This window comes from Canis lupus, chromosome 24 (assembly GCF_048164855.1).
Source record: "Canis lupus baileyi chromosome 24, mCanLup2.hap1, whole genome shotgun sequence".
Taxonomy (NCBI): domain Eukaryota; kingdom Metazoa; phylum Chordata; class Mammalia; order Carnivora; family Canidae; genus Canis; species Canis lupus.
Window position 1 is genome coordinate 8,127,992 of NC_132861.1, and position 9,745 is coordinate 8,137,736.

Genomic DNA, 9,745 nt, shown 5'->3' on the forward strand with positions numbered 1-9,745 from the left:
CAAATTCCTAGAATCATACAATCTACCAAGATTGAATCATGATGAAATGAAGACTCTGAACAGACCAATTAGTAGTAAGGAGATTTAATTGGTAATTAAAAACTCTTAACAAACAAATAAAATTCAGGACCAGAAGGCTTCACTGAATTATATCAAACATGCAAAGAATTAATACCAATAATTCTCAAATTCTTCCAAAAAAAATGAAGATGAGGAAACTCTTCCAAATTCATTCTATGAGGCCAGCATTACTCTGATTTCAAAACCAGACGAGGATACCACAAGAAGAGAAAATTACAGGCCAATATCCCTAATGAGCATAGATGTAAAAATCCTCAATAAATTATTAACAAAACAAATTTAAAGTGCATTAAAAGGATCATACATCATAATCAAGTACGATTTATTCTAGGGATGAAGGGATGGTACAAAATCTGCAAACCAGTCAATGTGATACATCACATTTACTAAAATAAAGGATAAAAATCATATGATCATCTCAACAGATTCAGAAAAAAACATTTGAAAAAATTCCACACTGACTTAGGATAAAAACTCTCAACAAAGTGGGTAGAGAAAGAAAGTATCTCAACATAAGGGCCATATATGACAAGCCCAGGGCTAATGTCATAATCAACAGTAAAAAGCTGAAAACCTTTCCTCTAAGACCAGGAACAAGAGAAGGATACCCACTCTTATCACTTCTATTCAACATAGTATTAGAAATCCTAGCCAGAGCAATCAGGCAAGAAAAAGACATAAAAAGCATCCAAATTGGAAAAAACAAAACTGTCACTGTTTACAGATTAGCTGATATTATATATAGAAAACCCTAAGGACTCCATCAAAAAAGTATTAAAACGAATTCAGGGAAGTTTCAGGATACAAAAATCAATACACAAAAATCTGTTGCATTTCTATACATTAATAACAAACTACCAGAAAGAGAAATAAAGAAAACAATCCCTTTATATCAAAAAGAACAAGCAGGAATAAATTTAACCAAGAGGTTAAAGACCTGTATATAGAAAACTACATTAATGAAAGAAATTGAAGAAGATAAATTCAAAAGATAATTTGTGCTTATGAATTTGAAGAATACTGTTAAAACATCCATATTACCCAAAGAAATCTACAGATTCAATGCAATTGGTATCAAAATTCCAGTGGCATTTTTCACAGAAATAAAGTATTAAAATTTTTATGGAACCACAAAATAACCACAAATAGCTAAGGAAATCTTAAGAAGAACAAAGCCAGAAGCATTGTGCTCCCTGGTTTCAAACCATATTACAAAGTTATAGTAAATAGGGCAGCCCGAGTGGCTCAGCGGTTTAGTGCTGCCTTTGGCCCAGGGCCTGATCCTGGAGACCCTGGATTGAGTCCCACGTCGGGTTCCCTGCATGGAGCCTGCTTGTGTCTCTGCCTCTCTCTCTCTCTCCTACCTGTGTATTCTCATGAATAAAATCTTTAAAAAAAAAAAAAAAAAAAATTTAAAAACCCCACAAAGTTATAGTAAATAAAACAATATGGTATCAGCATAAAAACAAACACATAGGTCTATGGAACAGAATAAAGAGCTCAGAAATAAACCCATGTGTATATGGTCGATTAATTTATGACAAAAGAGTGAAGACAAAGGACAGTCTCTTCAAAAACGATGTTGGGAAAACTGGACAGCCACATGAAAAATATTCATATTCAACCACTATCTTATACCACACACAAAAATTAACTCAAAATGGATTAAGTATCTGAACATAAGACCAGAAACCATAAAGCTCCTAGAAGAAAATATAGGTAGTAAACTCCTTGACACAGATCTTGAGTCTGATAACAAAAGCAAAAGCAACAAAAGCAAGTAAGAGGATCTATAGCAAACTAAACAGCTTCTCCACAGCCATGGAAATCATCAATACAATGAAAAGGCAATCTACTGGATGAGAGAAAATATTTGCAGACCATAAATCTGATAATATCCAATATCCAAAATATATATCCAAATACCCCAAATACATAAATATTTCAAAAGCAAAACACAATCCAAATAAAAAATAAGCAGATCTGAATAGACATTTTTCTAGAGAAGACATACAGATAGCTAACCAGTACAAGGAAAGATGCTCAGTATCACCACTCATCAGGAAAATGCCAACCAAACCATAATGAACTATCATCTCATACCTATTAGAATGGCTATTATCAAAAAGACAAGAAATAATTCTGGTAAGGATATGGAGAACCTTTGCATACTATTTGTGGGAATGTAAATTGGTACAGCCACCATGGAAAACAGTATGGAGGTTCCTCAAAAAATTAAGATAACTACCATATGATCCAGCAATTTCACTTGGGTATATATTCAAAGGAAAGGAAATGGGATATCAAAGAGATATATGCACTCCCGTGTTCACTGTGGCATTATTCAGAACAGCCAAGACATGGAAGTAACCTAAGTGTCCCTCATCAGATGAATGCATAAAGATGTGGTATAAATATATATATGTATACGGTTTTCACTGGAATTATTATTCAGCCATGAGAAGGAAATACTGCCATTCGTGACAACATGGGATGGGCCTTGAGGGCATTATGCTAGTGAAAAAGATGAAGATACATAATTTATGACATCACTTATGTGGAATTTTAAAAAGCCAAGCTCATAGAACCAGATAGCAAAATTATGGTTATCAAGTGCAGAAATGAGAAGATATTGGTCAGAGTACAACTTCAGGTTTTAAGATGAGTAACTTCTGGGGATCTAATGTACAGCATGGTGATGATAATTAATAATACTGTATTATATACTTGAAAGTTGCTGAGATCTTATGTTCTCACCATAAAAATGAAATGGTAATGATAGAGGTGTTAGCTAAGGCTCTGGTGATAATCCTTTGGCAATTATGTGTATCATAATAACATGCACAACATACAACTGATACAGTGTTGTATCTCAATACCCTGAGGAAAAATACATAAATTATAGATTTTTAAAGAACTGTATAAGATCCACATGCAGACGTCAGGACTTTCAGTAAAATCCTTAATTCAAGACTTTCACTACCAATTATAAAGGAGTAACTGATCCTATACTCGCCCTCCCATTGAAAACAACTAGAAAACTAGACAAAATATATACAGCATCTCTATAATGGACACTGGACAGTAGGCAGTGCAAGACTGAGATGCATAAGAGAAAAACCAATGAGGGAAACTCTAAAATCACCCCTGAGTTTGAGCACTTTCCTGCAGGTAGGAAAAGCAAATCCAGGCAGACAACTGTAATAATGATAAGCTAGAGGAAAGAGCAGAATTCAGAAGCTGAGGTGGCTGCATATGCACAGCAGCAATCTGGACGAGTCACACAGAAAAGCAAGCAAAATCCTGCAGAACGGTTTCCTTGCATCTTTGGCTGATTACTAAGCCACATATGCATTGAGTATGACTCCACAAACCCAGACCAACGGTAAAACACACAAGCAAAAAACTGCTGGGAAAAGATCTGCTGGAAACTGTAAGCTGAAAAATTACCAGAGCTCATCCAGAGCTGGAAGACATTTGATTTCGGGTGACCCAAGATACAGACACCTTAATGATCTCCAGGACATTTAGCAGAACACTTCAAAAATCATGCCTCAGTTGTAAAGCTCAACTAGGGAAAAAAAAATACTCTAAAAAAAGGTGAAAAACAAGGAGGAAAAGGGGATCAAGCTGCTAATCAAGTAACCACTGCTAAAACAAAAGTTCAGAACTGTTTAGGGGCACCTGGGTGGTTCAGTTGGTTCAGTGTCAGGCTCTTGGTTTTGGATCAGGTCATGACCTCAAGGTCATGAGACCGAGGTCCACCTGTGGCTCTGTGCTCTACTTGGGATTCTCTCTCTCTCCCTCCACTCTCACTCTTCCCCTTCCCCCACATTCATTCATGTTACATACTCTAATAAATAAAATCTTAAAAAAAAAAAAAAAACTCTTTAGAGGTGCCTGGGTGGCTCAGTCAGTTAAAACCTCTGTCTTAGGCTGAGATCATGATCTCCAGGTCCTGGGATTGAGTCCTGCGTCAGGCTCCCTGCTCAGCGAGGAGTCAGCTCCTCCCTCTCCCTCTGCCTCTGCCTCTGCCTCACTGCCCACTAGAGCTCTCACTCTCTCAAATGAATAAATAAAATCTTAAAAAAAAAAAAAATCCTTTAAGGACAACAGAATTTAGACATTCAAAAATGTAACATTACAATGTAAAATTCAAAATAGCCAGCGTCCAATAAAAATTAACACGCAGAAAAAGGCAGGATACATGACCTATGACCAGGAAAAGTATCAGTCAATAGAAAGAGATCTAGAAATGACTGATATGATGGAATTATCAAAGACTTCAAAAGGGTTATTAATATATTTAAGAAATTTTTTAAAAATCATGAACAGAATGGAAATGTAAAATATAAAAAGAAACCAAATGAAATTTAACTTCCAGAGTGGAGAAATTCATTATTTAAAATGACAACTTCACTGCATGGTCTTAAAAGCAGATTAAACTGTGCAAAACATTAGTGAACTTGAAGGCAACAGAACCTATTCAAACTGAAGGACAGTGAGAAAAGGCCTGGAAAAAAAAGAAATTCTATAGGATACTATCAGGAAGTCAAAGATATAAAACTAGAGTCTCAGAAGATTAGAAAGAAAAATATTTAAAGAAAACAGCTAAATTCTTCCAAACTTGATAAAATACATAAACCCACAAATCCAAGAATAACAAATGTGAAGCAATATAAACAGGAAAATACTAAGAAAAATATTGTCAAGACACATTTTAAAGATTTTATTTATTTGAGAGAGAGCAAGCAGAGGAAGAGCAGAGGGAGAGGGACAAGCAGACTCTGTAATGAGCACAGAGTCCGACACAGAGCTCTATTCCATGGCCCTGAAATCATGACCTGAGCCAAAGTCAAGAGTCATATGTTTAAATAACTGGGCCACCCAGATGACCCTGACACATCTTAATCAAACTGCTGAAAAAGTTATAAAACAAAGTTGTAAATCTCACAAGTAGCCATGGGAAGTAAAATAAAAGAAACAACACATAGGGAAAAAGATTAGTAGATGTAAATTAGTAGATGTAGATCTCTGTTCAGAAACACCACAAACCAAAAGACAGAACAGTATCTTTACAGCCCAGACAGAAAAATACCTGTTAAACCATAATTCTATATCCATTGAAAATGCTTTTCAAGAAAAACTGAATAAAGACATTTTAGGCCCCATCAACCCCTCCCCTCCAAAAAAAACCCAGCAAAACTCTGAGAGAACTCATCAGCAGACCGACCCTACAAGAAAAGCTAAAAAAATAAAAAGATTTTAGACTAAAAGAAAATTATATCAGATTGAAATTTAGATCTACAAAAAGCAATGGAGAAATTTATCAGTGAAAGGCCATTTATACTAAGTTAAACAGGGGAAATTGGGAAACCTCCCTCTGCAGAGAAGTATTGAAAGTAAGTGGATAAAATTGTCAGAAACAACCAATCAGGACACTGAAAACTTATCTGAACTAGACAAAAAATGTTTACTGCTTTATTTTATATAAAGTTAAATATTAAATAAAATTAATTATCTGAGGATAATGGAATTCCAGTGCATCTAAAGGGTGGAGTAGCTGATGCCCTCCTGTATAGAACCACTATGATGCTTACAGTTGGTGGAACAGCATATGCCACGTATCAGCTAGCTGTGGCTTCTTTTCCCAAGAAGCAGGATTAACTTCAGTTCATCTCAGCAGGCAGTTGGTTCTGTTTCATTCAGCTCTCGATGGACCAGTAATCGATAAATTCAATATTTATTGACTTAATACTAACTGCCACCAGTAAAGCAGTCTTTACCATGATAAAATATATATATAATATTTAAAAAATAATAAATATATAATATTTAACTTTACATAAAAAATGGTAATAACTCTATGGCCTTCTCTATCTGGTGATGCTACAACACACCTGTCACTTGGTAAAAATTGTGGCCTTAAAAAAAAAAATTGTGGCCTTTTAAGTTCAAGGGTGATTGCAGCCAGAGTTGGTGGACTCAATTTAGGATGTAAACTGAGGAAAACCTAAGGCTTTGCTGGATTAAAGTGGCAGACATAGTTCAAAAAGGATGGGGAAAATCTATAGCTTTGCTAGCCCAAGTTTGCAAGTTCGGTAAAGGATGGAGAAAATCAGTAAATTTGCTCGCCCAAGGTTACAATTCCAGTTCATGACCATTGAGAGACCAAGTTATTAAATTGAGAGATCCTGGAAATGAAAGAGCCATATAGCAGCTAAGATACAATCTTGACTGACATATCCAACTGATTGCTCAACTGGGGAAGTGAAAACAAAGGATACTGAGAACTGGTTGCAATGTTGAATGTGTTCCTCAAACCACATGTAGCTCAATTGACTTCAAGTCTCAACTTTAAGATGTCTGCGTTCAAACTGCCCAAATGACTGGCCACTAAACTATGGAGACAGAAAGATGATGCAAGGCTAAAATGAAAATAACTGAGCAGAAACATCAGAGGCTGCACAATGAGGAAGATAGATCACACAGTTTAAGTCTAGGTAAGCTATGAAACAAAGAAACAAAAAATTGGGGGGAAAAAAAACAATCCATGAAGCTGCTAAAATATATTATCAAATATATTCAGCCACAGATTACCACACATGGGGTACAGGAGGGAGAGAAGTATGATACCAAGTAGGATCAGATGATGGATTTAGCAAAGACTTCAAAGTAACTGTTATAAATATATTCAAAGAACTAAAGGAAAACATGGTAACAAGGAGATAAGAGGGAATTACAATGGAAAAAGTAAAGCTATATAAAAGAACAAAATGAAACTCTAGAATTAAAATGCACAAACATTAAGATGAAAAGTAAATTAAGATATCAGATATGAAATTGCATAACAAGGAATCTATGAACTTAAAGATCAATGAAATTATCTAATCCAGTGAGCAGAGACAAAAGACTGAAGAAAATTAAAGCATCAGAAATCTGTGGGACAGCAAGCATTCCAGCATGTAAGTAATGAGACTCTCAAAGGAGATGAGAGAAAAGATCAGAGAAAAGATTTGAATGGTCAAAAATTCCCCAAACTGATACTGTACTACTACTACTACTACTACTACTACTACTACTACTACTACTAGTACTGCTAATAGTCTGGTCCAAGAAACTAAAGTCCAAGATAAACACAAAGAGAACTACAATTAGACACATCTTGGTTACAGTGTTAAAAAGCCAAAGAAAAAATGAAAATACTTAAAACATCAAGAAGTGATGAATATGTAAAAGAGAAAAATAAAGTTATTGGCTAACTTCTCAGCAGAAATAATAGAAGGCAGTAGAATGAAATATTTAAAGTGCTGTGTGGAAAAAATAAAAGTAAAATCAGCCAAGAATTCTATAAATGAAGATTTAAAAAGATACATTCCAAATAAACAAAACTGAGAGTTCATGGTCAGCGGACTTAACTATAAGAAATATATGTCTACCATGCAAACTCTCATCAAAAGAAAGCCAGAGAGGCTATCTTAATACTAAAGTAGATTTAGTGCAAGAAATATCAGAAATAGACACATTTTATAGACAAAGGTGTCTATTCATCAGCAAGACATAATAATCCTAAATATCTCTGCACCTAATAATGAGCTTCAAAATGTGGGAGATAATGGAGCCACTTGGGCACCTGGGTGGCTCAGTTATTTAAGCCTGTCTTCGGCTCAGGTCATGATCCCAGGGTCCTGGAACGACCCCTGCATCGGGCTCTTGCTCAGCAGGAAGTCTGCTTCTCCTTCTCCCTCTGTTCCTCCCCCTCGTTCATTCTCTCACTCTCAAAATAAAATCTTTTTTTAAAGGGATCCCTGGGTGGCGCAGCAGTTTGGTGCCTGCCTTTGGCTCAGGGCGCGATCCTGGAGACCCGGGATCGAATCCCACGTCGGGCTCCCGATGCATGGAGCCTGCTTCTCCCTCTGCCTGTGTCTCTGCCTCTCTCTCTCTCTCTCTCTCTCTCTCTCTGTGACTATCATAAATAAATTTAAAAAATTAAAAAAAAAATCTTTTTTAAAAATGCATGAAGTAGGGATCCCTGGGTGGCGCAGCGGTTTGGCGCCTGCCTTTGGCCCAGGGCGCGATCCTGGAGACCCAGGATCGAATCCCACGTCGGGCTCCCGGTGCATGGAGCCTGCTTCTCCCTCTGCCTATGTCTCTGCCTCTCTCTCTCTCTCTGTGACTATCATAAATAAATAAAAATTAAAAAAAAAAAATGCATGAAGTAAAACCCAAAAGACTGAATTAGGTAAATCCATAATTATGGTTGGAACTTCCAATATCCCTTTCAGCAAATGATAGGATAATTAATAAGAATAAAGAAGATCTGAAAATGTATCTGGAAAATCTTATTTGGAAACTAACACATTTCCAAGTAGTAATTCAGTCTAAGAAAAAAAAAAAATCACAGGTGAAATTAAAAAATAATTTAAACTAATGGAAATGAAAATACAAGATATCAAAGAGTTTTTTTGTTTTGTTTTGTTTTTTATGATAGTCACAGAGAGAGAGAGAGGCAGAGACACAGGCAGAGAGAGAAGCAGGCTCCATGCACCGGGAGCCTGACATGGGATTCGATCCCGGGTCTCCAGGATCGCGCCCTGGGCCAAAGGCAGGCGCCAAACAGCTACGCCACCCAGGGATCCCAAGGTATCAAAGTTTATAAAGGAAGCTAAATCACCATGGAAGGTGAAAATTGTAATTTTAAATATTAGAAAAAATGGTCTAAAATCAAAGATCTGAATTTAATAAGAAATAAAAAGGTAATCAATAAAATATAAAACAGTACATAAAATCAATGAAACCAATTTTACAGGTACAACTAGAACTCTCATATTTTGTTGATAGGAATGCAAAAATAGTACAACCTCATTGGGAAGCTTGTTTGGCAACTTCTTAAAAGTTAAACTTACGTTTATCTTATGTCCAGTCATTTCACTCCTACGAATTTACTTAAGATAATGAAAAGTGTGTCCACAAAGACTTCTACAGAAATATTCAGAGCAAGTTTGTTTATAATAATCAAAACCTGGATGCCCAAAGGTCTACCAATAAGTAAATAGGTTCAAAACATAAAAACATATGCTGATCAATAAAATTTAAATTAGTGAAACATATGAGAAATTGAGAAATATTTCAATTATATTTCTGAGACAATATAATTTGACAAAAAGATTATACAGTATTTGATTCTAAATTCTTGAACAGGCAAAACTAGTCTATAATGACAGCAAGCACATCAGTGATCACTTGGGCCAGGGTACAGGTAGACTGCAAAGGAATGCAGAAGAAACTTACAGGGTGATGAAATCTGTATCCTGATTGGGATGGTGGCTACTCTGAATATGTTTGTCAAAAATCAAACACAGACTTAAAATGGCTATTTTATTATACAAATTATACATTTCTCTAAATCCCAGCCTCTTTATTTTTATAGAATACCTACCTCCTAGAGATGTAAAATTATAATAATACAAAGTTCCCAGTGTAATACCTAGCATATAGAAGCACTGAATTCTCCATCAATTGTCCATTGACCACTTTCTGCTTAGAAGGAGCTCTCAAGCTTGCCATACAATCACAAAGCTGCTGTTAGAAAGTTATTCTTCACCTGCAACTGTTTCTTTTTATCTATGTTCACTGATTCTAATTATACATTCTCTAGATCAGT